This window comes from Hemicordylus capensis, chromosome 2 (genome assembly GCF_027244095.1).
Source record: "Hemicordylus capensis ecotype Gifberg chromosome 2, rHemCap1.1.pri, whole genome shotgun sequence".
NCBI classification, from domain to species: domain Eukaryota; kingdom Metazoa; phylum Chordata; class Lepidosauria; order Squamata; family Cordylidae; genus Hemicordylus; species Hemicordylus capensis.
In genome coordinates, this window is record NC_069658.1 from 281,463,289 (window position 1) to 281,490,229 (window position 26,941).

The 26,941-nt window shown below is 41.1% G+C and overlaps 1 protein-coding gene and 1 long non-coding RNA gene across 14 annotated transcripts in view; one reads left to right on the plus strand and one right to left on the minus strand.

Annotated features, from left to right (window-relative positions):
• FOXP1 (forkhead box P1) overlaps window positions 1–13,836 on the minus strand; it is an 823,426-nt gene extending 809,590 nt beyond the window's left edge. For 7 of the 13 annotated variants that reach the window (XM_053290515.1, XM_053290514.1, XM_053290512.1 and 4 more), the window contains exons 1-2: window positions 13,435–13,833; window positions 11,041–11,145 (exon numbers count right to left, since the gene is read on the minus strand). The gene's annotated coding sequence lies outside the window, so the exon portion shown is untranslated. Of the gene's footprint in view, window positions 1–11,040; window positions 11,146–13,434 lie in introns of all 13 variants that reach the window. The other 6 variants (XM_053290523.1, XM_053290525.1, XM_053290527.1 and 3 more) reach the window with 6 other exon arrangements.
• On the plus strand, window positions 11,292–18,806 carry LOC128342740 (uncharacterized). The gene is made up of 2 exons (XR_008315142.1): window positions 11,292–11,992; window positions 14,625–18,806. It is a non-coding gene; the product is annotated as an uncharacterized LOC128342740 (long non-coding RNA).
• Window positions 18,807–26,941: the final 8,135 nt, after the last annotated feature.

The window sequence follows — 26,941 nt, forward strand, 5'->3', positions numbered from 1 at the left end:
GAACCAATAATTAGAACAAGTTATAGCAGAATATCACATTTGAGTACAAATTTACTTAATACTGTCAACAGCACCAACATTCTCTATGAAAAACCTCATGTACAAAAACTAACGTATTGTATTCTCACAGTCCATTATTCACAAGATCAGTGCAGTTACCAATTAACATAGATTATTGCTTCTTACCAGGTCAGTCCATTATCCAATGACAGAACCAAACTAGAAGTTACTCTTGCATGTGACCCCCCCCGCCCCCCGACAGTTCAAATCCAGTTAAGCCTAACTATTTGGATATAAGGTAATTTATTGTCTGATCCTAAGCATGTTTATTCAGAAATTCAGTCCCGTTATATTTAATTAGTCACTTTCACTTCAGTATACACAGAATTGTAATCCTGACTGTAATACCAAGCTCACCTGCTTGGAAGTAAAATGCAGTGGCAGACAGGAGGAAAATTACACAAAGTAGTCCTACTGAAGTTAAAAAGACAAGCTAGGCACTGCCTAACTTGCCCTTTTAATTCAAAGGAAAGTACTTTGAGTAATTTTCATCATTATGTCAGCTAGTGAATCAAAGGAACTTTGCTTTCAGTTAGGTATGCTTGGGGTGGAGTGTCATTCTACTACCTTCTACTGAAGAAAATCAGTTTTAATCCAGTTAGGCTTAACAATGTTGTGGATCAGGCATTGATGCCTAAAGGCAGCAGTTCATCGCTTAATATCTTCTCAACAACAACACAGTAAGGATTTAATCTTCATAGAGATTTCCAAGTTTCATGAACCCTCTTCAAATATTATTTAAAAAGCAAGAGGTGCTCTACTTAGATACAGAGTGTGCCCTGAAGCCCGTTCCCATGCTGACCACTCAGAAGCCCCACCTGCTTGAGGTCCACAATTACAGCTTTTGTCAGGACAGGCTAATGTAGTAAACATGGACAGTAGGCAGGGGGACTATTCAGTGCGGGGGGGGGGGGCTGGGCTTCAAGACATGCTCTTGGGACTCTGTAAGCAAACTACAGCACCCCTGGGAGTTTTTTTATTAGCAATGTCTGAAGAGGACTATGAAATATCTAGTAACTTTTACATCCCTTTGCTTTCATACCATTTCTGTCACTGGCTATTTGCTCCAAAAGCTCAGATTTCCATTTCTGTAGAACAGTGTTTGCCTCTTAACCAGTAATAATTTTGCTGCTGCTGTTTTAAGTCAAGTGCAATATTCCATATATATATACACAAGATTGAGATCAGAAATTCAGAGGTGCCCAGTACTACAGACAGATTTAAATTTTATCTCACACTTACCATGCAGAGGAAAACGTGAAATTTTCCTTCAGCAGTGATCACACAGCAAAAGTACATGAATATCTCTATAAATGAGGTGTCTATATAAGTGTATGGAAGTGCTTTTTTGTGCTAACGCTTTTCCATCTTTGGGCTATTCCAGAGATCAGACATGCACACAATGGGGGGTGGGGTTGGTCCATGTATCAAAAATATGCTTCCTCTTTTTGCCCCAGCAGCTAAGATGAAGAGACAAAGCACTTTTTAAAATTAATACCCACTTACCTCTTCAGCAACATAAAATCTGTCAGGCATCTGCTGTCAGACATACTTTGAGCACTTGATCACAACCACAGCTCTCTAAACACTAAATTGTGATTTAGTGAAAATAGGCAGCAGGGGCTGAGCTCAGTACATGTCCAGCAAACCTAGACAAGTTTCACACAACTTACTTTGCACATGGCAGGGTGAGGAAAAGCAGTTATTATGATAAAATAGGACTCAAAAAGGTCAGGACAATGAGCCTTTCCTACCAAGTGATCCAGGAAAGCAGATTTTCTTGATTTGTTTTGTTGACGGTCTGAGCATTTTTACCTGGTTCCTGATAGGATTTTATCTTCGTTTATTACAAAAAATTTAACAGACACAACATTCTACTTACTGCTGCATTTTAAAACACATGAATATCATTGGCCTTGCTACCTAAATCTAACAGTGTGCGTCCAGTAACATAAAACCACAGAAGCTTTCCAAAGATGACTTGGGAAGTCTGACTACTTACATTTACTGATGTGTTAATATGCTTAATCTACAATTAAATGAATAATTTCATTTACTAAAATGGGGAGGGGGAGAGATTCAGAAGAAAAATGTGCCACAGAGCCCAAGCAAAATCATTTTACACTAAACTGCTGGCAACAAATATAGGAATGATCAGGACGTGTAGCTAAATCCAAGATATAGTATGAAAGGAAAAGTCTGGATAACAAGGGCGTAGGCAAGGACTAAACAATAATTCTATTTACAACTTGCTCAGTTATTCCACCTTGCATTTCAATATTAACAGTAAATATGCATATGCACCTGATAACAGCTAATTCCCTCATAGCTCTGATACTGTTAAGACTGTTTGAGTGAAGATGAATCTTTATTCTTATATCTTAACAATAACAACAAATATTTATATACCACTTTTCAACAAAAGTTTCCAAACAGTTCACATAGAAAAATAATAAAAAAGAAACATAAGCTAGACACCAACAACAGTCACTGGAGGTACTGTGCTGGGGGTGGATAGGGCCAGTTACTCTCCCCCGCTAAATAAAGAGAATCATCACATTAAAAACGTGCCTCTTTGCACAGTTAACAGGGGTGACCACATATGACCACATTCATGAGCTCTTCAGGCAGCCCCAGAAAACCAAGTAACTTGTATTTAAGCTGATTTTTCCCCTCACCGTATTCAGTCAGATGGTCAGTGCACATATTCAGCAGGATTACATAGTTAAGCTTTTCCTGCATCATACCAGCTGCAACCTGCATATCTAAATGCAAGAAAACATTCCCCTTCATTTAGAAAGCAAGCATGTCAGGAAGAAGGGTTCATCTTAACCTTCTCTGTGATATTTTTCTATGTGCAGGAAAACCTTTCCCGGGTGGAAAGCATTAAAACATGCAACCCTTCCACGCCTGAAATGGTACAGTCCATGAAAATCTTTATGAGTAGGTTATGCTGAATATATAAACTGGCTCTAAGGTACAGTGACAAACACCTCAGCAGGTGTTAAAACTTACTGGACTATGCCACTTCAGATTGCAGAGGACTACAGATGCCATATAAAAAAAGCATCCCTCCACACAGAAAACCAGATATCCAGGAAAGAGATTATACCCTAGTCTTTTTCCTGGCATGCTAGTTTTCTATCATAGACTTTTTGGGTGGGAATATTCCAGCATGAAACCCCTTCCCACCCACCTGTTCACACCTGCAATCTAAGTAGAGAAGTCTAGGAATAGTTTTACCATATGGACCATTTGTCCAGATCAGGCCAAAAATACAATTAAAAATCATTATAGTGGCTTACCTGGATTATTCATGTCACTATAAGAAACATTCCAGTGGTCTGGAAATAATCACCTTAAGTTTGAACCTATTTCTGCCACTCCCTCAATAATATACCTTAAATTCTCCTTAGACTCTGCATCCATGATTCTTCCACATCTGAGATCCTGCCAGTAGATTATCTGCCTTTTGGGCCTTGCCTTGCCTTGCCCTACCAGTTTCTCAAGCAAGCTACTAAGGAATGTAATAGAAAAGCTTACACCTTTTTAGGGAATGCATACTGTAAGACCATCCATTGCTTCAGTAACTCTGTCAGTCATAGCAAACCTTAAGAGGAAAAAGTGGGGGATCAATATGAACCACACAGAATAGAAAGAGGCCCTAACGCAGTGCTACTATATAGGTTTTCCATGCATTTAGTTTCCTGGCATTTCCAGTTATAACAAAGATCTTGGATAGCAGGGCTAGAAAATACCTGTGTCTGAAACTACTGCCAGTGAGAGTAGAAAACACTGGGTTATATGGACCAATGGCCTAACTGAACATGTAGCATCTTGTATTCTAAGTGCAAGCCACTTGTACTACTTTTCCCACTTCTATGTAACACATGAAGCAGTCCAAGCAATAGCCAGCAGCAGGCCTCTTGTGGGCTCTTCTGGGAGGCCCTTATGTTTTTGGTTAGAATTCTCAGGGTGTCCATTTTTATTTATAGGACAGGTTCACACAGCACAGAACACTCAGCAGCTCAGTTCCCAGAGCATGCCCATGAGTCCAACTTCTGCTGTCGGGACAGTTATACCAACACTGGATGCATCATCTGAACCAGCCAATCCACCCTACTTCTGGTCCAAAAGCCAACAACTGTAACCAAGACTTGAAGTTGGTTACAGATATTGGCTTCTGCACCAGAAGCACAATATCCTGACATTGGAGGATTTGGACAACATGCCCAATGTTGGCATAGCCAACCTGACTGTGGGTGTAGTTTGGCTGAGCCGTCGGATCTCTGTGTCTGTAAATCCACTCATATACAAGGAAGTCCTTGTGAGTGCACAAGTACATTTGTAATCATGACAGCAAAGAAACTCCTATTTCCTAACTGCTATACAAGTTTACAGTACATCAAGGAATTTCATCCAAAGTTGCCTATTATACAGTATGGCAAATAAAGCACAAGGACATGTGGAGGACTGTTTGTCTTTCCCTCATGCTAGCACAGCACTGTCACTGCTATAGTGCTGTTACTCTTGAAGTATCCCATAATCAGGCCCGTTGAATGTATACATATAAAGCCTCAATGTTTCATAACATTATTTTTATTTGATATCTTAAATAAAGAAACTAGCGTGCTTCATCCGAAAAGCAAGGAATAACAGTACTGTGAGCTCTGGCCAATTAGATTCTTCATAGAAGGAATGACTAAATAAAAGCTGACTTAAGAAAACAGCATCCAAAAATATCACATTTCCTCTACACATCCAAGATACTGTCTGGTCAAATTTCAAGAAGGTGTGCAATGGAACTGATAACAATTGTAAAGCTAAAATATTAAAGAAATATGTCTTAGAAAAATCATAACAATGATCACCATTGTTTCAAATTAAATGTAAACAATCTACTTGAAATTCATGTTTACATTTGCTAATGTTCCTTTAAAAAACTTTTTACCAAGGACATGCCTTGGATAAAATCTACAGATAGAACATTAGAACATTCCCAGATATATTTCAACATAAAAGACATAATGTAAATATTTCATGATATGAATTCCATTTTAAAAGATCTGTCAAGATATTTACAGTGCTCTATCCTACTTCTGCCTTTAATTAAATTTAACATACATTCTTTAATGCAATTTAAATAGATTATTAGTTGTCAGAATATAGTATAAATTTTGTTTATGATTCAGCTCCTTTAAGTACTTACGTTGAGGAAACTCTTTTAACCCCATGACTGAGTAGTATTAAATGTTGAGATGAGACTTCTAAAGAGCGTCTGCTGCCCTTTGCACTCTTGCAATAATCTTAAATTACAACAACTTAATTACAATTTCAAGGCACTAAATTGAGATATTTTTTAAACAGTACAGGAAGACCAGTTAAGGGGAGGGGGGTGGCGATCACATAAAATGACCCAGGTATTAAGGTTTTTGTTTGGTTCAGGTTTTAACCAGGTGGGTAGTTTCGTTAAAGCTCTTCTTGTTTAATATTTCAAAATGAATTTTATTTTTATTTTTAAAAATCAATTAGATAAACATCGGAGCAGTGAGAAAACAATACTTGGTGCCCACAATATATGAACACCCCTAAATGTATGGTAATACTGCATGTAGGTAAGCGGGGGGGGGGGTGGATTATAGTTCTGAGGGTGTATTAGTCAGAAGACCAAAGCTAATGAGAATAATGAGAATAATAATGGCACATCGTTAATTCTTGTGGACATTAGGGATGCCAAAATACAGTTGATGAATATTTTTCTTGTCTTGTACTAGAGTCTTAATCATCTTAAATGTTGTTTCTATATCAACTGAATACATACAAAAACTAAAAATATGTGTAAAAGTCTCGGCACCTTCCAGCATTTTTTCAGCACCACCTAAAGCAAGCTTCACTAATTTTCTGCTGCATCCATGGAAAAACATTCAGCAATGTTTAACATCTTCAGTTGTCCAATCAAGTAATGTACCTGCTTTGTAAGAGAATGTACTGTGAATCTAACAAAAGGGGGAGGGGGCAGAATTCATTCAAAAATTTCAGGTAATTACAGGTGTGTGTGTGTGTGTGCGCGCGCGCACGTGTTAACAGACATACTCAAATACCCAAAGCTACTTGCAAACTTAAATTCCTGCCTAGATGTGGGTCTCTACAACTGGCTGCAAACATGCTGCAAAAACCCTGGCTGACATCCTGTCTGAATTTACCTGAGGAAGTCCCACCGAAATTAATGCATGCCTAACTTGTCCTTTTAATTTCAAAGGGAATTCCTCAAGTAAATTTAGTCAGGATGCCAGTCCCTGCATTTTAAAAATCTCCATACTGGACTCTGCAATTCAACCATTCCTTTTTATTATAATGAATTTTAAGTATGTGATTGCATATCCCATGAGGCACAACAACCAAAAATATATGATCAATTTATACTAAAAGATCAACCCAAGCCAAGAGCATAATCCAGTGTCAAGTAAGGTATCCTGTCAGATCACAACTGGAATAACTGCAGCACCGTGCCTATGTATATGAAAGGCCCTGGGTTCAAGGCCTTGTCCCAAATCAGGAAATTGCATGAGTGGGAGCATCACTAGAACCACACATATGACAGAAAGCAATTAGGTTTGTCAAATCAAATTAACAAAAATAAGGGAACCTGGCATCTATTCTATGCATGTCAACTGAGCTGCTGTGTCTTGAAATAAAGAACATCCACCACATTCTAGATATAGGGCTGTTATATGCTGTAATATCAGACATACCTTCAAAACAATGTCCCTTAAAATCTAGGACATATAGCAGTCCTTTTAAATAAATGTATTCATGCAATACATCTGCAATATTAATACTACAAAGTAATTAGGTACAGGACAGGTAGGATGCAACACAGCATTAACTGTTTTCCCAATGCCAGAGTTTTGATACTGAACTTCTGGTTTTCTCTTCTGACTTTAAACACTTTTTCACCAAAAGTGGTTCAGTTTAATGAATTGATCTGAGGTACGATTAAAAGAGAGATAACGTTTTCCCCTCTTTTACAGGCCTGTGGTCTTTTATGTACTGCAGATATAAACTGGGGCTCTTTCTTCTCAGGAGAAATTCAAAGTGTTTGCATAATCACAAGGTCAGGTAAATGAAAAGTACTATACATTTCCATTAGGCTATAAAGGGTAAATTCATATTATCAAAAGCTGAGGCTGTACATTGTTGATTATGCTGTATAGTTTGTACTGTCTAACACACACCCCTATCAAACACTTATGAGCTTCTTTAAAGGACTAAAAAGCTGGGGGGTGCTTCCACTGACTTCAAGGTGAAGCTGCTTAGTTTAAATTAAACTACAAAACCACATCCATTCAGAAAGGTAGGGAAAGGCTCATGCAAATGTTGCTGCTTTTCAAAAAGGAACCATGCACAAGCAAGAGTCTAGCTACATATATACCAAGTCCTACTGAGCTGAATAAAAACATTTCAGTTCAGTGCCTTGAAGTTGCAATTAAGTTATAGTAATTTAAGATTATCACAAGAGCAAAGGGCAGTAACAGCACTTCAGAGGACTACTCTCACCACTTAATGCCACTCAGTCTTGGGGTTAAAGGAGCTTCTTTTAGTATAAGTACCTTAAAGCAACAGAATCATAAACAAACTTTAGACGATTATACTGTCAACCTATAGTCTATTAGAATTTTATTTCTATTTGAAATTTATTAGAGCATCTCCAAGAACATTTTCAAAGACAAGAATACCATTGTGCCCTATAAACAAATGGATAGATTTGGTAGAATTATATTATATACATACTACCTGTACATATTGTTTGTTTGTTTGTTTACATAACTAAAACACATTAGCTGAAACCCTTCACAGAGTTATGCATGCACAGGTTTGCGTATAAAATAAAGAGTGCAGCTTAGCAGCCGATGTATTTTAATATTTCAGAAAAGGAAATTCAATAGGTGCAACCCACCTCTCACTGTCATTAATGGAAAAATCCCATTGATTATAATGGAGCTGGACTTCACCCAACAATTTCCATTTCAAGAAAGAGGCAAACCACAAGTACATCAGCATTTAACTACATTACATTTGGAAAACTTCTACATTTACTCTTATCCTGTCCACTGCTTTTTACATTGTGACACAAAAAAGTTAAAAGCTTGATGTTTCTGCATATATAACCCCAATTAAAATGGGAGTTTTCCACCAATAAGCTGTGCCAGATTTATATTGCACAGATGCAAGATCTGGAGGGGAGAGGGTTTAACTTCTCCTACCAGCCCTGAAATGAAATACTGATAACTGTTCTTAGTGGAAATGCTGAGGGGAGATAGATAGACAGATAATTATAGATTTTTTTTAATGTTACATATTGACCCAAACGGTTTAATAGCATACATGCAGATGTTTAATACACCTGTATTTAATTAGATAGCAAGGTACATGTAATTACAAAAAATCTACCCATCATTTCAGTAAGTTCTTTGGATGGTTATGATACCTATCTTTATAAAGTACATATGTTCATTCTGTGATGTGAAATGTTAATTTAAGATGCATTTAAGTGACATTGGCTATTCATTCATTAGTTATTCATGTATTTTGTCCCTGATTTTAATATACTTTTATAAAGGGGTTGCTTCACTTTCCAATTTTGTTGTCTTTTGTTAAAATAATATTCACGATAAGAAACTAGGTTTCAAGCAATAGTGGCAAATAACAGCATTTAAACCCAAGTACCAATTTTTAAAAATGTTTCAAACAAAATAAACAGCCTGACTGAAGCTAGTTATTACATTTAATGGTACTTCCTTTAAATTATACAAAACCAATAAAATAAAATAACTGCTCATGATGCTCTTGAAAAAATGTAATATATTTCTTTCTGTAGAAATCAGCAATCAAGAAAAGTTACTAAACTTTGTTTTTTAAAATATACTAAAAGCACTCAGAACATAAGTGTCATGATGACTGGTAGTTTTTATAGTTAGGGGGGAAAGATTACTTTGATTTTCTAAAGTTGTAAGAACAGAATGACATAAAACTACATCACAATGAAATTGTTCCAGTCTACATAAGAAGAACACTTCCACAAACCCCCAAATGTCTTTGTTTCCTGACAACTCAGAGAATCTGTAACTGAAGGGCTGAACTTTATTATCTCCCCCTCCTCCCTTTTTACATGTGCTTGGGAACTCAAGCGTTCCTCTCTGCACTTCAAGGTGTTATAGATAAAAAGGAAGTTGTACATCAATGCAGCATGAATACACAATTCAATCAAATCAAGGAGTGCCTTTGCGTAAATTAACTAGTCTTGCAAATCAGAATTCGGTTAAGAACACTGACTGAAGCAGTATAGATAGGCTTTCCTCCAAGTTGTCCTTAGGTTTCACAACAAAGATCAGCATTTGTAATGGTCCATTTCTGCATAAGTGAACAGAGAAGTCTTGCTGCCTGATCGAATAGTCCAGATCTTTCAGTGAAGCAGCTCCTAACAACAGCCCAGCAGCAGCTTCGTTTGATCTCTACTGCCTTCCTTAATCTGGGTTGTCAAGGTTCACTTGTTGGAGGCTGTTTACTTTACTTTTTTTAAAAAGCGATTTCCACCCACCCCCCATACAATGACTAATCCAAAGTCTGAGGGGAAAGAATGCTGCCAATGCAAGATGTTAAAGCTGAAATACCTTTTTGCAATGAGATTCTAGCTGACACACTTTGAATAGTAGCTAGTGGAAAGTTCCCTCCACCCTTCCATTCTGCACAATGCTAAGAAGGTTGGGGGGGGGAAGTAAATTTAATTCTACATATTTAAACAGTCCAGTTTTCTTTACTGTCCTCTTAGTTGACATTAAAGATGTGCAATCCTTCCACAAGATCCAATTTGCTCTTAACTAAATGGATATTTGGGGAAATCTGTCCTTTTTAAAAGCCTGGAAGAATGCGGTCATCTCCTCTGGTCCATAAAAATTAAAAACACAAAGAATTTTGAAATATTTTTTTCTTCTTTTTTTGCCTTTGCAATTATAGTAAAAGCAGGTGCCCTAAACCAATAGCAACAACAATGGATTTCCTGGACACTGTACCTTATATTACCTGCAAAGTAATCCTTACAGTGATGCTTTGTAAAGCCAAGTTTTAAAAGAAAATTTGTGGATATAATCATAGAATGAACTCTGAATAAGCTGTATTTGCCTTATATAAATTTGCTTTGCTATTTTTTCAAATGTTATCACTCAGTACATGAAGACTCAGAATTATGTATTATACATACACAGACCATGCAAATACTGCTCTTATTACTCATTCTCGTAACAGTGACCAAAAAACCCAAAAAACCACCCCTAAACTTTCAAGAGCAGAACAGAACTCCTCATTCTTCAAGAAGTGGCAGTCAGAAGCAACTGTAAACAGCTCAGTGATGGACTCAGTATTCTAACTAACTGAGACTTTCCAGTGATCATTTTGGGATGCAATTGCAATATTCCCACCCAGATTTAAATCAACTCAAGGTGGGCCACTGCCTTGCAAGTGATGCCTATGCATTTGGTCTTTCTACACTCTCTTGTAGCAAATGGGAAAAAATGGGGGGAAAGTCAGATGGAGATGGTGTAAAATCAATACACTTAGTTATCAGCCCAGCAATGGTATTTGAACACAATGACTTGGAAATAATTACCGGTAATAGTTATTAAGTGGGATAGGATGAGATTGGGGGGAGAGGAATGTCATCATATTTTATGATGCCACTTATATTCTTTGCTAACTCCTAAACCCTGCTTTTCTTAGCTTTAAAGCAAGGGAAATCTTTTTGAATATTTTTAATACTTCTTTTCTCCCTCCCCTCCCTTCATTTTCACTGACTTTAAACAAGCTTGCAGATCTGGCAAACTGGAGGTTTGTATCTTTTTTTAGGACTGATGTTCAGCTGCTTTTCTATACAGAGGAGTTTGGATGGGGATTTTTTTAAGCCTCCACTGATTATCCTATACTTACCGACAAAAAAGCTCTGCGAGTCTATGATCGCCACCGCCAGCACTCAGCTCCTAACCAAAAGGCTGCTGTTGCTCCTGTGCTCTCCGGCAGGCAAAACTTTGGGCTCTATAGTCGAGAAGAAACCAAGGGTACTTTCAACAAGTCTCCACAAAACAGGTTTGGATTAAGAGGTGGGGGAGGCTAAGAACTGGAGGAGGGAGGGAAAAATGTGCGGTTGTGTCTAAGGGATAGGGGGGGGGGGGAGCTTCGAAAAGCACTCGCAAGAAAGAGGATCAGGAAATCAGATCTAGTAACAGGATCTAAGATTGTCAGATACACACGCGCACACGCAGACACATTCAACCCTCCTCCCTGTTCAGCTGGGATCTGTTTTTGCAGTGATGCACCAGGGGCAATTCATGGCAAGCTGCTTAGGTGTATGAAGTTGCAGACGTGTAGACCCTCCAGGTTAGAAGACGGGAGCGAGCGAGCTAGGAGCGCCGCGCAAAGCTGGCCCCTGGCTGGAGGTTTAGGAAGAAAGATGCGCTCCAAACTCTGAGCGCTAGAAAAGAAGATCGAACCGGGGTTGGGGGATTGTCTCGGCGCAAAGTAACTTTAGGGCAGCCTGCATGCAAGCCCAGCAGGTGGCGGGGGCATAGGGCGAGAGAGAAACAGAAGGTAAAGGGGCCCTGTGTGCGGTGCGAAGTGTGCAGCCGAAGCTCTAGTTGTAATAGGCAATCCAACTTTTCCTAACTTGTCCGGGCTGCGCCCCAGGAAGGTCGTCGCCCCGCTGCAGCCACTGGAGGCGCCGAAATGCCCAGCGCGGCAGCGGCGACAAACCAACAGCAAGCGAGTTCTGGAGGCAGACCGGGGAAACGCAGCGCCGGCACCTGGGAAAGGGTAGTGGCGGTGTATGATTTGTGTTTCTGTGAGACTGATTGACACGGGGCGGAGAGGGACGGAGAGAGACGAGGTGAGTGATGCCAGTTGTGTGTGGGATTGTGTCTGTCACTAGTTGTGACTATGATTGCCGGGCGACTGAAAAATTGTCCGTCTGGGGCTCCCTCCAGTGTGCCTTTGTGGAGTGTGCGGCGATCGCCTCTCCGTGCGGGACCAGACGGGGGGCGCGCGGTTTGGCACCCCAGGAAGCTGTTCACTTTACGCGTGGTACCGTGAAATAAGGTTGGAGTGGGGAATTGATCTCTTGTAGCCGTTCGTTGGATGTTTTTCGTGTGTGTGTGTGTGTGTGTGTGTGTGTGTGTGTTTTGAATAGAACTGTGACTTTCTCGGAGTGCGATTCTTGCTTCCCTTGTGTGGAATCTCCACGTGTCTTGTGAGTTTCCGTCTCTGCGTGCCTTGAGTGCCCAGTTTGTGGAATTGGCTATTACTGAGGTGCGTGGCTGTGTAATCTAAATAGCATGCGATTGTGTAAGTGTTGTGTTTGTCACCTGTGTGTGTGAGCGCGTGTCTGTGCCCCTTCCAAATATGCCTTTGTGCGACCGAGGAAATGCGATGTTATCTTTGGAGGCGGAGGGCAATGCAGGCAGGTCAGTCTCTGAGTGGTGTGTATCACACACGGCACTGGTGTGCGAGCGTCTCAAGCTAGCACTAGAGTGTGCAGACTGGCAATGTGTCGTCTGAGACTTGCACACTCGTACACATCTAACGTACGGGTTGCGGGTCGGAGAAGCCAGCCTGGTCGCTGCATAGAAGTAGATAAAATTGTGGCCGTGTGTGTGTGCGCGTGCATGTGTGCAAACGAACAACCACCAAGTTCACGGTCAGAAGGCGTGTAAAGGTGTGAGCCCCAAGGCCTATTCACTGAAGTTCACACAGGACGAAAGCAAAAGAGAGAAGGGAGGCGCACATGGGGCAAAAGTTTCTTCAAGTGGACAAAAAGTTCTTTCTCCCCGCACTCCTCCTCACCACAAAGTGCCCCGAGTTACCCAGGGAAGCGCACACGCCCCACTAGCAAATCCTGCCCGTCTCCAAACACTGCCCCCTCCCTTCTCCCGCCTGAGGGGCTTTATAGACACACACACACCGAGGGCAAAGAGTGGAGGCTGCTTCCAACTTGCTGCGGGAATGTGTGCAACGTCCAGCGCGTGGAGAAGGAAACAACCGCGGGGCGGCGGGGGGGGGGTGAGGTACAAATATGGGACATAAAGAGGAAGAGCCCCAGAGGTGAAGGAGCCGCAGCTTTCTTCCCATTGCGTCTGAGGTGCTTTATGCAAATAGCCAGCCATGGGCGGGGGGGGGGTGAGGGGAGGGGGGATGCCGAGGCACGTGAAAAGGTGGGGGAGAAGGGTTTAAAAGCGGGGAGGGGGTAATTTAAGAGAAGACGTGAAGGGAGATTAGAAACAAACAAACAGGAGACTTAAAAGTGGATGAGAAAATGCGAAATGGCAAACTCACCCGCTGGAAACGGCCTGGCGGTGCCAGCTAAGGGGCTCCCCCCACTGCGGGCGGGCGGGTGAGTGAGTCTGTCTGTCTGTCTTTCCCTCCCTTACTCACTCACTCCCTCTCTCCCTTTCTAGCCAGCCAGCCAGCCCCATGCAGCAGGCACAGCGTGCAACACAGCCACACAATAAATAACAATAGAGCCCTCCGCTCCAGTCGGGAACTAGCTTTCCAAAAGAGGGAGAGCAGAGCAGCAGCAACAACCAGGCTAGGCAAGCAACCCAGTAGCAGCAGCAGGCAAGAGAGGGCAGTCTTCCTCCCCCACACGTCCCCCACCTCTCGCCCTCCACCCTGGACTAGCTACTCTCGGCTCTGTTCGGGGCGCCTTGCGCGTTGCAACCACTTTGGAGTTGGGCTTTTTAAAAATAGTCTTCCAAAAAAAAAAAGAAATGAAGGAGAACGAGGAAAAATAGCACCCGCGGAGGGAGATTTTGTTATTTTTTGCTGTTATGAGTCCCTGACGTCACATCCACCTGCTGGGTAAACAAGGCTCAGTGCAAAAGTGGCGGTGGGGGGAGAGATATCGCAGTTGCAAAAAAAAAAAAAGAAGAAGACTGGGAGAGATAGGGAGAAAGAGGCAAAGCAGACAAGACAGACAGGAGGAGGGAGTGCAGTAAGCAGAAAGTGGGGGGGGGGGGTCTGCGGGAGGAGAAGAGGAGCGGAGATTGGGAAAGCAGCGAGAGAGCAGGGAAGCCAACCAAACTAGAGAGAGGCAGGGGAGAAGGGGAGGCAGAAGCAGCCCGGAGAAGCGCAAACAGAAGGGGGGGGCAAGGTAATGAGAGATGTGGGGGGAACCGCATGGCTTCATATTGTTTTCTTGGATTGCTTTGGGTTTCTTCTTGGAAGGAAATCTCTCTTCTCTCCACCCTGAAAAGACTAAACAGGGGTGGAAGTGGGAGGGGAGAGAGCAATTCAAAAGTGCAAGTGCTTTGCAAGCCAAGTGCCGGCTTCCTCTTTTCCTTTCTCTCTCTTCCCTTCCCCCCCCCCCCTTTCCCTCGCCCCCTGCACTTTACCCAATGAAATGAGGCGAGTTCGGGAGGTGAAAGTTCAACAGAAGGACAAACCCATGTGTGTGCGCAAGGAAACAGACTTGTCCATCTAAGGCACTCTCTCTCTCTCTTTCTGTGTTTGTTGTCTCTATGCAGGAAAAGTGTCCCCATTCAAAAGGGATCTGTGCGCTCAGCTCCCGATGGCTTTCTTTAGGAGGCTCTGGAGGAAGGGAGTGAATTGAAAAGAAAGAAGGAACACTCTTCCTCTCAGTTGGTTTCAAGAAAGCGCCTGGGAAAAATGCGAGTGTCTGGTTGTTTATTTGCCTACGCTGGTTCCTCCTAGGAACACACCCAGAGGCTAGCATGCCAATGAGTTGTTTAACACAAATTACCTGCTACTGCGTGCTTTCTGGAATAAAAGTGCTGGGTGGGTTAACACTCCAGAAAAGTTACTCTTTGTGCATTCAAATCTTTGAACTGAAACTACTTTCGACGAAGCTTATAAAAGAAGAGATGAGAATGCTGTTAATCTATAAGTGTTCATATCCCCCCTCCCCCAAGCTCTGTACTGTTGCAAAGTTTGCCTCTTTTGAGGAAAAAAGTGGCTGTCCCATAAAGACATAGCACCATGAGTGACTACAGTGGCAATACTGGTAAACCTGTCTTTCTTTAGGAGGCAGGGTGGGAGGGAGGGTATTTTGCAGCCCCACTAATCTGCTATGCTGCTTTTGCTAAATTCTGTTCAGTATAAATCCAAATACTAAGGCCTTTATTCTCCTAATGCAAGCTATGCAAAAAGTTGGGAAAGCAGCACATGTACATTAACTTAAATAAAATTTCTACCATTTCCAATTATATATAGATATAGGTCTGGTGACATTGTCCCTTATTTTTATAGATAAGTAAACCAAGGAAGGGAAAGGGTTATGTTACCTGCTTAAATCCACACAATGAGTCAGTGGTAAAGCTGTGAATAAAATCCAGAGCTCCTTCTGACTCTCAGACCTGTGGTCTAACCACTAAACAATAGTCAACCCTTGTAATGCATAATCTAACCACTTATTCACTCATTTTATTCTATTTATAAATATGGGCTCTGAATGGATCACTAATAAAACACTTCCATAACCTCAATAATCTATTCTTATACCCACATTATTGGAGTTTTAAAAAATATTCCTATGAATTGTAACCCCTAACAACCAGAGGAAACTATTTATTAGGATGAAATACAGGTTCCACTATAGTTAATGTTTTTTTTAAAAGGCCTACACTTTAACCTTCATTCCCTTAGACACGTAGTAAAACTCTATTTTTCTCCAACTCTTTATTATATGTATGTTCCAATTAACTGAATTTATTCTGGCTCCTTGTCAATCTTATGTAAAAAGGATCCCAGTGATCCAAATATTTGGATCATGATATCTCCATTTTAAGGCACATTGGTTTCAATGGAAAGTCAGCCACATGCTTGAATATCTCCCATTGAAGTTTAATGTGCTTAACTTTGAATAGATAACTCTCTTAGAATACAAAAGGCAATGTGGTCCAGCGGAGAGAGATCTGCCCTTGGATCTGGTAAAAATAGGCTTATGCTCACCAGGTGCCCTAGACTCACTTTGTGGCTTTGGGAAAGTCAAAGTCTTCCAGTATAGATTTACCACTGGCAAAAATGGCACAATAGTAACTTACCTCAGACCTGCTATGAAGGAAATATGTAATCAACAAATTATAAAAATAGTATAATCTTGCTACCTGGGCAAAGAGGCACATTTTAAGCAGTTTACAGGGTAGAACAATTGTTCCTATCCCTTCCAGCACAGTGTCTTTTCCAGTAGCTATTCATTGTTATCTCCCTTGTGGCTTTTTTGTCTTTAGGCTGAGCCCCTTTGGGACAAAGAACAATTATTTCTTTTACTGTGTGAACTGCTTTGAGAACATTTTTGTTGAAACATTGTATATAAATATTCATAAAAATAATAAAATATATAAAACACTTTGCAAATTAAAATAATGAATTTTTTCAGCTCTGTTGTAATAATTAATGGATTTGAAGTGGAGAACTGGGAGCTGGGAAGAAGAAGAAGGTGCTTAGCCATAGCTTCCAAACTGGCCCTTCCAATGCAGAGGATCCTAATGTTTGGAAAGGCAAACTCTGTTTGGAAGAAAACAGCTTATGGGAATCATTTTGAGTGGAAAACTCGTAGGTAAGGAAAGGGTAAAGTACTCCCTCTCACGTGCTGCTTCACCACTCCCTACCCCTATGGAGGCATAGGCTGCTTTTCCCTATGTGATAGTAATTTTATTTCACATATTAGCATGTAACATCTAGTTAGGCTCTCATTCACAGTATAATAGTGACCTATCTTACAGGATTCTTGAGAGGGTGAATGAATTAAATAGGTACATTATGTAATGATTCTGCTGCTTTATTCATTTTACATTGTATTTGTTGTGTTATATTTTCATTTCTATGATTCTGTTTTATTAGCTGGATTGATGATATGTGTATTGAACTACAGGATACAGATGCATTAAACAAACAAAAATGTTAGCTTTTCCGGAGCACTTGGATCTTGTCAACAGTGTAACAAATTATTAGTAATAGTACATCAGATGGTATTCCATATCCTCTTTCAGAAAAGTGCATCCACTATATCATGTTTACTATTAGAAAAATTGTCCACATTTAACCAAAGTTTATATTATATAATGACTGTATGGCATGAGCACTCTTGCTGCAACCTCCAAGCCTTGGAGTTTCCCCATAAACTTTGTTGAATTTATCTGAGCCAATTCCAGAGTGAGTACTTGATGGATAGCTGAACAAGTACACCTTGATAGTTCAGCAGCAGACACACCATAGCAGGTTGACTGGGAGTGTCCATTGCAGTTAATGACCCTATAAAATAGAGTAGAACACAAAGCTCTTTTCAGAAATGGAAATAATGATGAATTCCATCCATTGGGTGATGACACTATCCTGCTAATTAAAATTATATACGCATACTTCTTCTGTCTATTGATCAATGTATATGTACAAAACCACAATGTTACCCTTATATTTTTCACACATTTTGCTGATGTTACACACAAAATTAGAAGATAGACACTTTGGTTTTTTTACTCCAAATACTCATTAAGTTTTTAGCATTAGATTGAAAGTTATAAAATAAAATGGGTCAAAACATTATATCCAATAAATTAAAGCAAATTACTGATAGTTTGAAAAAGTATATGAATTTAAGTCTGTTTTAGTTACTTAAACAGGATTTAAATTTTCAGAATTGCCAAGGACCACAGTGGGAAGATATTTTTATCACAGGTTTGTCATAAAGAAAAACTATGTAGACACTACAGAAGTATTCATCAAGCAATATCTCCTTCTGTTTAAGCATGACCTTTAGGTGATCATTTAATTGGTGCTATTTTGTTTATTTAATTGTGGAGTTTCCTCTGTTTGTGGCTTAGAACAAGAATTCTATAAAAAAGGGAAGTCACTTTTAAAGTTGCAATATGGGATTTTGCATCCCCGTGTCTGCTCAGCTGAAGTGATAAAGGCTTGCATGTCCATTTGGTATATATTAGTGGGGAACATAACTGCAGCTTAACATATTGTTCATTTTCAACACTGTCACGTTGCACTCATATAGAGCACATTTTAATTTCTTGATCAGTAATCAAATGGAAGTTTCTTTGGCAAATTAAAGCAGGAGGTATTTTTGTGCAGAAGAAAGGACATGGGAATACGACGCCACCTTTTGGCAGAAACAGTAAACAGATGCATATCCCAAAGAAAAGCTCTTCTAATGTGCAATTACACTTTAAATTGCAGTAATGGCAAAGTACTTATGCCTAATTCATTATATTTTAAATAATTAAGAGGAAAAGCATTGCAAATAAATATTTGCAAAGGAAAAGATGGCTTAGATGTACTTGAAAAATAATCTTTAATGACAGCAAGTGAGCTATGCCATTATATCATGTTATTACTGAGTAGACTCAATTGTCAAAAAAAACAGCAGCAAAATTATAACCTTCATGTTGTAGCTTATCTACCCAAAATAAAATGGATTAAGTTAAAAATGTGTGTGAGGTAGAAAGGGGACGGGTTGTTTTAAGTGAGTTGTTTTAAGTGAATTGTTTTAATTCTCCCTTGCTTCCATCGTTCCCCCCCCAACCCCATTTGGGAGAGAGGCTGGAAAGAATACAGACTAGAATTATTAGAGAACATTTTCCAGTACACAGAAATGCTGGGATTCTTCTCCCCTCTTTGGACAAAAGAACAGGCATTCTGTAAAAAGTCCTTAAATAAACTTTTGTTTATGGTTCAAAAGACTTTCTGTCTTGTTTTTGCTATGCTGATTTAAACCAGTATGTCAGCTCTATAAAATATGATTAATTCCTCTGACAATAACAGCAGTGGGAGTTCTCCCTTACCTCCAATGCCATTGTTAATTGCTCTTGAATTGTTTACTTCTATAGTCTTTTACAAGCGCAAAGACAAATAGAAGTTCCTTCCCCTTCTGTCCTTAAATCCCAGGTGTGATTGAAAGCTTGGCAGATTTTGGTAAGGGTGTACACATGCTATGACTACAGCTTGTTAGTTTAAAAAAAAAATTATGGAGATGATGACGCCTTCATAATTATAGGTGTTACAGTTTTAAAGTCAGAATGTTTTTCAAGCCATTGCAGTGCCACACCCCCTATATCCTATGAGCCATGTTTCTTGGGGCCTTTCCGATTTTAGGAGATGTTTTAAGAGGCTCTTCATACTCCATCAACAAAACTGCTTTGTATGTCATGAGAAAAAAAACCCTCAGAACATTAGTCTTAAAGTTCCTTATCCATAAGTGAACTATACTTATAAAGTAAATAATGCAAAACTACACTTTGGTACTAGAGAAACACAATCACTGATTCTTTTTTAAAAAAATCTATTTGTTTTGCACTGTGCTCCTGAGAGAGAGATGAAGGACTTTATTAAGGCTGAAAACAATTTATTCTTCTGCATGACCAATTAAAAAGGTAGAATTTTAACTTGTATGGTCCCTAGTTCAGTGCCAACACTGTTATTTTAAACAAGATATATAACTCTCTTGATTACAGTGTTTGCAAAGACAAAGTTGTACCCAGGGAGAGTTTCTCCCCATGATGTGGAATGCTGGGCACTATGGGGGGAAACCATCCTCGGGTACAGTATTGCTTCTACAGCCAAACACTGTACGCAGGGACACCTGAGGGGGATAGTTATGAAGCATGTTTGCCCCGGGAGCATAGCTAGATGGTGTGCTCCTGGTCCCCTGAACACTAGATTCTGTTTGAATAACTGAACAAAAAGAGTTTATTTCTGTCAGCATGCCCCTGCAAAGCAGTCCTGTGGTAAACTTACTTTCAGATGCAGGACACAACACATCCATAGGAACATAGGAAGCTGCCATATAATGAGTCAGACCCTCGGTCTATCTAGCTCAGTATTGTCTTCACAGGCTACAAGGTTGCAGGCAGGAGTCTCTCTCAGCCCTATCTTGGAGAAGCCAGGGAGGGAACTTTAAACCTTCTGCTCTTCCCAGAGTGGCTCCATCCCCTGAGGGGAATATTTTACAGTGATCAAACTTCTTGTCTCCCATTCATATGCAACCAGGGTGGACCCTGCTTAGCTAAGGGAACAAGTCATGCTGGCTACCACAAGACCATCTCTCTTCCTAAAAAAAAGACTGCGTTAGTCATGACTAAGTCCCACTGAAATTAGTAGGAATTAAGTTAGTCATTACTAACTTGTCTCAATTATTTTAGTGGTGCTTATTCATTAGTAACTAGCCTGGATGTTGCCCATTACCATGGTAAATATGCATTTCTAAAGTATGTGTGGAATATAGCGTCTCATTATCATCATCATCATTATTTAACATATGGAAAGCAATATTTGTTTGTTATATTTGTACACCGCCTCAACCTTCCATCTCTGGGCAGTTTACAGCAACATAAAATAAATTAAAACAGAAAATAAAACCTTAAAACAATTTAAAACCACAAGTCTAGTTTAAAATCTTGGGTGAGCAAATGTGTCATAAATTAATAAATACAGTGTCATGTTTAGACTAAGGCTGGAGAGAGCTGGGTCCCCACTCAGCTTTGAAGCTCATGGTGATCACTCCCAGCCCCGCGCTCCCACAGGCCCCACGTTCTCTCTCTCCTTTAGTAGCATCGTAGAGCCGGAGTGCACCAGAACTATTTCTGGTGCTTTTTCCAGCTCCAGGTCCCAGGTGGAACGAAGGGGAAAGAGGGCAGTAGCTGCCGAAGAGGCCAGCACCAGCTCCCACTCCAGTTGGGGGTGGCAAGGCCAGCACGTGATTCTTTTTAAGAACTTCACCTGCTCTTTGTTGTCTGTCTTCGGGCACCCAGAAGCAGCTTGTGCTGCTAGGTGCTAGACATCAACAGTGGGGTGAGGAAACATCAAGATTATGCATTACTACAGAAGCTGGGAGGCATTGCTGGAGGAGCTGGAGAGTGGAAGACCAGGAGAGTTGAGGTGGCTAAGGAACAGTGCTGTGCTCCATCCTGTGCTCCATCCTGTGCACTGTCTTTTCAGTGATTTGGGGGGTCATTTTCATGGGCTCCAGAATCTAATCCTCCCATTTCCATTGACTTCATTACCCACGGCTTCATTATCCATGGTTGTAGGCCAGAACAAAACCCCCACAAATAACAAGGACCACCTGTATAGCTTTGTATATGTGCCACTGCATATACTTTGTATATGCACCACTGCTTCTATTGAAAATATGTCCTGTAAGGGATTACAGGACATATTTGCATAGAAGCAGGGGCGCACCTAGCAATTTTGCAGCCTGGACCTAAAGGGCTTTAGAGGCTCACCACCAACAACAACAACCCTCGAGCCCCACCCCCACCCCACTTAGGGAAAGTTTGAAACTCTGTGGGGTTACCTTTGTACGTAATCCAGAAACAACAATTGGTACAGAATGCACAGCTTCCCCAGTAGTGAATTACTGACACACTGAATGAGATTGCAGTTATATAATTCTCATTGTCCCATTTCAGACCTTTAATCAGGTGATAAAGTTGTTTCCCTTTATTCCTCCTATATTTTTGTGTATGCCTTCAGTATCTTTTTCAGTATTCCCCTCCCAATAACACTTAGGACTGTCTAAACAGGATTTGGGAGCCCCCAGGGGGTGTGGAGGCCATGGACTTTGGCCCTGAAGACCAAGGGCAAGAGCACCACTTCCTGTACTTCTTGTTGAACATGTCTCTTCCTGTAACACAATAAAAGAAGTCTTACTTTCTAATGGCTGCCTTCCTTCGAACTGCCATGACATGGTGTCAGAAGTCTGAGTTTTAAATCCACAAACTTAGGAAATGGCTCACTTTCATGCTCCAGAAGCCTTCAACTTTGACAGTCCTGCTGCCTAGCCAGAATGGAAAGAAAGATTCAGACTAGTTACAAAGCTCCACAAAGAAGAAGAAGGCATTGCACAAACAGAGGCACTCTAACACGGTCTGGTCCTCCAAGGTCCAGGGGGGCTCCAAATGGCCAGGGCTGGGGGCCTCTTGAGGCCACCCCACCCCACCAAACCTCTGTGGGGTTTATTTAATCATGACCATGGCCAAGGGGTGGCTGTGGGGGGTGGGGGGAGTGGAGCAATCCTCCACTCTCCCCCCTCCCTCAGCAGCGGCAGGGGCCAGAGCTACACTGGGCCCATCTGTTCGGGCCAACATCATCTTCCAACTGCGCCTCGCAGTTGGAAAATGTCGCCGGCCCGAATGGATGGGCTCTGCGTAGCTCTAGCCCCCACTGCCAGGGGAGGGGGGAGAAAGACTGCTCCACTCCCCCCCCCCCCGCGACCATCCCTCGGCCATGATAATGATTTTTCAAAAAGAAAGGGAGGTTTGGCAATTGCCCCCCCAAAGGTTTTGGGGGGGCTCACATGTGGGCCCCCACAGCTGAGTGGTCCGGGCACCCAAATTACCTAGGTGCATCCCTGCAAGCAAGTTCCCTTCTTTACGCCATGGGGAAAGAAGCAAACAACGTTTATAATTCCTCTACTTTTGCTGAATGACTATGAGACTGTCTTGGCAAAATTTGATGCCCATTTCATTCCGAAATGGAATGTGCTCTATGAGAGAGTTGCTTTTATCAAAGGACACAGCAGCCTGGAGAAAACATTGAGTCATTTGTTAGAGGACTGTATGAGCTCGCTGAGCACTGTGATTTTACAGACATGAAGGAAGAACATTTCAGAGACAAGCTTGTCCTTGGGATTCTAGATAAAGGGCTTTCAGAGTGAATGTAACTCACAGAAAATCTTAACTCTTCATAAAGTCATTGAAATGTTAAGGCAATCAGAGGTAATAAAAGTGAAAATCAAGGAGCAGAGGAAACCATAAACCAGTTTGGAAGAAGTAGCCTTTCCCCCACAAAGCATTAACAGCAGAAAGAGCAACTCCTTTTACAATGCAAAAGTTAAGTTTGTAGTTGCAAGAGCTGAACCAAAGAAACCCCACGTAAAACAGCCCAGCCATTTCAAAAGCACAGTGCAGCAAAAAGGCATACACTCCCAGTCTGCATGTACGCGATGTGGGAGGATGCATAACATTAGAGGAATTTGTCCAGCTAGAGGAGTTCAGTGCAAGAAATGTATAAAAATAGAGCACTTTGCAGTTGCATGTCATGCATGGATAGTAAAAAAAGTTACCACAGAAGTGGAGGACCAATTTTTCTTAGGCTCCCTTTTTTTTTTTTGCAAAGACTCTGAACTAGATTTGCCACACCTGCCAAAATTCCGGGTTTCACCCAGATGTTAAACATCTCACTCAGATTGCTTAGCCCACCCAGATTTGCCCAGATTTGAGCTTTCATTAACAACAACAACAACAAGTAGCTAAGCTCTAGCCCTTGTAGAAGTGGAGTTATGGAGCAAAATGTGCAGTCACTATTCTGCTCAAAAATTATTTTCAAGCCAATTTACATAATATGCAAATCAGGCACCCGGATTTGGAAAGCCAGAATATGCAACCCTACTCTGAACCCACATGGAGGATTGATTTAACTATTAATGGCAAGTTCTGGATAATCTCAGTCATGGAATAGCTAGCAGAATGGGACTGATGAACGCAGTGGGAGAGATAGAAGGGTGTTTGGGCACATTGGCCTAGTCCAGGGAGACCCTGTGGACATTGTTTTAAGACAGGATGTAAAGCTATATAGCATTCATGCTCCCCACAGGATTCCCATTTCCTTACTCCACAAAGTGGAAATATAGCTGAAAAGGATGAAAGCACATGGCATAATTAAAGAAATCACAGAGTCTACACCATGGTGTGCTCCAATGGTTCCAGTCACAAAGAAAAATGGAAAAATCCACATCTGTGTAGATCTTAAAAGGCTCAATAAAGCAGTAGTCAGAGAAAAATATGTACTCCCAATGCTGGAAAATCGACTTCCTAAGGTGACTGGAGCTGAAGTGTTTTCCAAATTAGATGCTTCAAGTGGCTACTGGCAAATACCTCTGACAGATGAGAGTGCCAAACTAATGACATTTATAACGCCCTTCGGGAGATTCTATTTCCAGCACTTGCCCTTGGGGATCACCAGTGCTCCCAAGATCTTCCAGAGGAAGATGACAGAACTCCTTAGGGGCATAAAAGAGGTTATCGTTTTCATGGATGACTTTTAGTACATGGCACATTACTAGAATAACATGATAGAACTCTAATCCTCATCCTAAATCTGATCCACGAGTCTGGACTTAAGATAAAAAAATAAAAATGAATTCTCCACCAAACTGAAATAGAATTCTTAGAACCAGTGATTACAGAACAGGGTATGAAACCATGTCCCAAGAAAGTAAAAGCCATTAGAAATCTAAAAGCACCTACAAACGTCACTGAATTGAGATGCTTTCTAGGAATGGTGAATTATTTCAGTCAATACTTGCAGGATCTCTCCACAGAGAGATCCTCTAAACCCACTACTGTGATTCAGTACATCCTGGAGCTGGGGGCTGGATCAAGAGCAGGGGCATAGCTATACTTGAGCTGATGGGTTCAAAGAACCCGGGCCTTCCAGCTCCAGAGGGCCCCCCCAGCTTTACTCTCCCTATTTTCTCCATTATCTCCCTCACTCAGAGGGGCCGCCTGGGAGAGGGGTGAACACGAGCCCCACTCTCCCCTAGCAATCCCCTGATCAAGAGGATGCCTTTATGAAAATAAAGGACATGATCTCAAATGCCCTAGTTTTGCAACTCTGTGAAGCTAACCAGCCTACAACAGTTAGTTCTGATGCAAGCAGTTATGGACTAGGTGGTGTTCTACTCCAATTACATGGGTCCAAGTGGATGCCAGTCACATTCTGCTCTGCTCTAAGACCCTTATAGAAACAGAACAATGTTATGTACAAATAGAGAAAGAATGCCTATCTAGTGTTTGGGCATGCACTGCCTTCTAGAGATACTTGTGTGGTCTACCATCCTTCAGACTGCTCACTGACCACAAATCCTTGGTGACCCTAATAAAGGGGAAAGATTTGGATCAGGCACCACTACGATGTCAACATTTTAATGATAAGAATGATAAGGTTCAACCCAATAGCTGAATATGTTACGGGGGAAAGCTGGTACTTGCAGATGCCTTATCATATAGTCCCATATGGAAGGAAGACTCCTATGACCTAGAGGAGGAAGTACAGGTGAAACTCGGAAAATTAGAATATCGTGCAAAAGTCCATTAATTTCAGTAATGCAAATTAAAAGGTGAAACTGATATATGAGACAGACGCATTACATGCAAAGCAAGATAAGTCAAGCCTTAATTTGTTATAATTGTGATGATCATGGTGTACAGCTCATGAAAACCCCAAATCCACAATCTCAGAAAATTAGAATATTACATGGAACCAAGAAGACAAGGATTGAAGAAAAGAACAATATCGGACCTCTGAAAAGTATACAGTATACTGTGCTTGATTGGCCAGCAAACTCGCCTGACCTGACCCCATAGAGAACCTATGGGGCATTGCCAAGAGAAGGATGAGAGACATGAGACCAAACAATGCAGAATTGCTGAAGGCCGCTAATGAAGCATCCTGGTCTTCCATAATACCTCATCAGTGCCACAGGCTGATAGCATCCATGCCACGCCGCATTGAGGCAGTAATTGCTGCAAAAGGGGCGCAAACCAAGTACTGAATACATATGCATGCTTATACTTTTCAGAGGTCCAATAGTGTTCTATTCTTCAATCCTTGTCTTCTTGCTTCCATGTAATATTCTAATTTTCTGAGATTGTGGATTTGGGGTTTTCATGAGCTGTATGCCATGATCATCACAATGATAACAAATTAAGGCTTGACTTATCTCGCTTTGCATGTAATGCGTCTGTCTCATATATCAGTTTCACCTTTTAATTTGCATTACTGAAATTAATGGACTTTTGCACAATATTCTAATTTTCCGAGTTTCACCTGTACAAGCTTATGTTGATTCCGAACACATTTACCAAAACATCTGACATGCAGCTTCTTCAGATCAGAACAGCTACTCAACACGATCCAGAACTTCAAGAAGTCTTACAGTATATCTGAAAGGGGCAACTTAAGCAGTAGTTTTGTTTACCCATGTTACTACAAGGCCTCACTATCCTTAGACAAACAGAGAAGCAGAGAAGGCAATACAGACTGCTAAGAATATTTTGCACCAGAATGACCCACATCTAACTCTCCTGAGCTACAGATCTACACCACCAATAGCTACTGGATATAGCCCTGCAGAACTGTTAATGGGCAGAAAATCAGAACTCCTGTTCCAATCTTAGAGAAATATCTGGCCCCAGGGTGGCCCAGTCTGTACAAAGTTGCATCTTCAGATCGCAAAGCTAAGGACAGCTACGAGCATTTCTACAATAGGTGACATTCAGTACAACCACTACCACACTTAGAGCCTGGCATCAGAATTTATATAAAACATGATGGAGAAAAGTCATGGTAGATTCCTGCTACAGCTGTAGGAAGAGAAGACGCACCCAGATTGTATTTGGTGAAGACGGATAGTGGAATACTAACAGAAATCACAGGCATCTCCTGGTCATACCTGAGAAAGAACAACTTTCCAATGTGGAAATAGTACCTGCAACCCCAAGTTCCTCTATAGAGATCGTGCCGCAGTCAGCCACCAAAAATGATACTGATACCAGTACTCAACTCACTACTCATTTCTGGTTGAATTTTGAGATGAGTAATGGGCCTACAACTTGCCAATTGTTTAGATGTGCTATTAAAAATAATAATAAAAAAAATAATAATGATGATGATAATTGTTGTTGGTTCAAGAAGTGGGGGATGCCCTTCTTCAGTCTGCGAGCATCCCCCTGATTTCCCTCAAGGTGAACATCCCCTGATTTACTCCATGACCCTCCATCGAGACATCGCGCCCCAGACCCAGAACTTCATGATT